Here is a 3,284-nt window from a genome sequence, read left to right on the forward strand (position 1 = left end):
TACTTTTTGTTATGGCTATGGTGCAGGTATTGAAATGGGTAAGAAGCTTCTCACAAGGGATGAAAAACGAAAGACAACTGGTACTCCCTCCAACTTTTAATGACAATATTGCTGCACTAGTAAAAACAAGGACAGAGGCAAAACCTATTTTAGTCCAATTGGATATGATATTCTAGCAATGTTGTGTGCATGTCTGTTGTGTGGATGCCTCCAGACGATGAAGTAGGCTAGCCCAATATGTAGATATAAAGGGAAAAGCCTAGACCTCAGTAAAGTAGTAGATGAAGAGCACAGTAGAGTAGTAGCAGTTGGAGTAGAGTTGAGTAGAAGGCATCCGAACGTGCGACATAACAATATCAAAACCAAAAGAATTTGCAGTCTAATCATAATGCACTTTAAAACAGAGGTGGAGTAGATTCTAGTTATCAAGACGCAGACAGTTAAGAGTTTTAGTTGTGTCTACACTGTATCCATAAATGTTGCCAAGATACTGGGCTTGAGGCCAAGCTGAGCCATAGACAATAGCATCTAAGTTCAAGATGAAATGTTACTCACACGTCATTTTGCTCAGGCTTTTAAAGCCACTCAAAGGACATGAAATATCTTTCACAAGAGTTGAAAAAAAAGCTAACTCCATCTGTCATTGACATCACTGGTGGTGGAGTTTAAAGGAGTAAAAGCCTACTGCCATGCATTACTATGGAATTGTGAGGATTTCATTGTTACTCATCCAATAGTGTTGACAGAAAAGAATGAGAAAAGCTGTTGAAGTGGCATGTTCCAACTTGAAAATGAATGAGAAGATCTGAGCTTTGTGGAAAACATGGGATAGAAAATAATGGCAGGTGAGATATTGCCAGATTGAGGTTCAGCCCCTTGAGATAGATATTCATTACTTCCTCCTGTCTCTTTCTCCAGCTGCTTGAAATCAGTATCATCACCTCCTCCCCTTGTGAAATCAAGGAAGTCATGTGACGAAGAGGTGAAGACCAATCTCAAGACCAACCCCACAAAGGAGACGACAAAACACTATGATTGGTGGTGAAGAACTGTTGACAGAACCTGCTCAACTCATGCTAGCATAAAAGTTACGAGTATAATTATGATAGCCATAGACACGGAGATGGAGATGTTATAATACTTTCACTTGGCTCTCTCTCAACCATTATCTTTTATCATTTACTTGTTCCAGTCATTAGACTGCAGCCATGCTGGGGCACCACCTTGAATTTTTAGCTGAATGAATCAACTCTAGTACTTCTGTTTTAAGCTAGGTACTTACGAGGTCTGAACAATAAGTATCCAGACTGTTGCCATAGTAACGAAACTAAAGCACACAGAGTGAAGCTGCTTAGCAAAGATTGACCTTAAACTCTGCTGTGCATTTGCACTAAGTTTTAACGTTCTAGTTTACTTCTGCTGTTTACAGCAGTGCTTGGAAGGAAGGTGTGTAGCATATGATCATCGCATTGACCATGACAGAGAAAGTTGTCATGGCGATACCTGCTCAGAGGCCTGCACAAAGTAGCAGAAAGTGTATGAGCTGCACACAAGTGTACAAGTGGTTCAGACGTTTCCAAGATGGCCGAAAAAATGTCAATATTGACAAACGTTCTGAGAGACCCATAACCAACAGAACTGAGAAAAACATCACAGATGTATGTGTGCAGCTGTGAGGAGAAATCATCGAATCACCATCTGTGAGTTATCAGATGTGCAGATTAGTTACAGTTCAGTTCAGTCCATTATCACTGAAGATTTGGATATGAGATGCATGTCTGCCAAGTTTGTGCCAAAACTGCTCTCAGCTGACCAAAAAGACACTTGGGTTTCAGTTACACAAGACCTTGATTGTGTCAAGAACAATAAAATTTTTTGAAAACTTTGCATAGGCCTCTGAGCAGCTATCACCAAGTTTTTGGCAAAATTTGATGCAGATCTTCTGCTCAACTTTCTCTGTCATCATCAGTGCAACAATCACATGTTACACACCTTCCTTCCAAGTATTGCTGTAAACAGCAGAATTGAGCTAGAACATTAAAACTTAGTGTGCATGCACAGCAGAGTTCAAGGTTAATCTGTGCCAAGTGGCGTTACACTGTGTGCTTTAGCTTTGTTATTATAGCAACAGCCCAGATACTTATTTATCAGACCACGTATACTACCAGTCGTATTTGCTAAACTGCTAAATTACAGGAATGCAAACACACCCACACCAGTCGTCAAGTAGTGGTGGTGGGGGGGGACATACAAACACAGATAGAAAGACACACACTCATAGATGTACATATGTACATAAATATATATAGGGAGAATTCACAAAAAAAAACAAAAGACCAAGACAGGTGCTGTAAGACAACAAACAGATGTATTAGTTTAACACTCAGGAAGTGAAAAAGTCTTTAATGTTTCGAGCCTATGCTCTTCCACAGAAAGAAACACAGAAAGAAACAAAGAGAGAAAATAAAGAATGTGTAGTGATTAGCAATCTGTCATATATATATATATATATAAACACTTCATTCATATATTTATATACATATATATTACATCTATAGATTACCTTTAATAAATTAGCCTTTATTAAGTTCACCTTTAAAATGCCAAGATGAGTCAACCTCCAACAATCTCTCCCTCCTCCAGCTGACAATTTTTTGTACATTTTTGCGACAGAAAATGCATCTTTTGTGGCAGTTATAATGAACTTTCTTTCTTATATCAGAGTAATAAGGCGTTTCAATAGAACATCTTCACTCCCGGGAAGTACTGGGTATACCAGCTAGTATTTACATATATAAATGTTATATATGTATATATTTAAATGTACACACAAGTAAGCACATAAATGCAAAACAAGGTGGAAATAATAGTACTCGAATACTGAAGGTAGAATAATAAGCTCTTTATTAAAGAGGCAAAAACATCAGAAAAAGCATGACTCAGAAATCCAAGTTCTCATTCGTTGGATAGTTGTGATCAAGTCTTGATCCTAACTGTCTGATGAATGAGAACATGAAACTCTGAGTAGCAGTGTTTTCTGATGTTTTTGAAGCTTTAATAAAAAGTATATTTAAATGTATATAGTTATAGGGTAGTAGGATCCGAAAGATCCTGGTATAGGAAGTTAGTAAGTTCCAAGCATGTACACAGTTTAGATAGATGACAAAAGGTGGACAATATATGATAAGGAGAGTTTAATAACCATTGTATGTTGTACATTTTGTCTCATATTGAAATCAATGGGAATTTTGATAGGCTGGTGGTCAATATACAACTCATGGCTT

The 3,284-nt window shown here is 37.7% G+C and overlaps 1 long non-coding RNA gene across 1 annotated transcript in view; it reads right to left on the bottom strand.

Moving 5' to 3' along the window:
• The window catches only part of LOC118763304, an 8,521-nt gene extending 6,517 nt beyond the window's left edge, over positions 1 to 2,004 (bottom strand). The window contains exon 1 of the long non-coding RNA XR_004999054.1: positions 1,993 to 2,004. This is a non-coding gene — a long non-coding RNA (uncharacterized LOC118763304). The remainder of the gene's footprint in view (positions 1 to 1,992) is intronic.
• Positions 2,005 to 3,284: the final 1,280 nt, after the last annotated feature.

Source organism: Octopus sinensis, linkage group LG4 (assembly GCF_006345805.1).
Source record: "Octopus sinensis linkage group LG4, ASM634580v1, whole genome shotgun sequence".
Taxonomy (NCBI): Eukaryota; Metazoa; Mollusca; class Cephalopoda; order Octopoda; family Octopodidae; genus Octopus; species Octopus sinensis.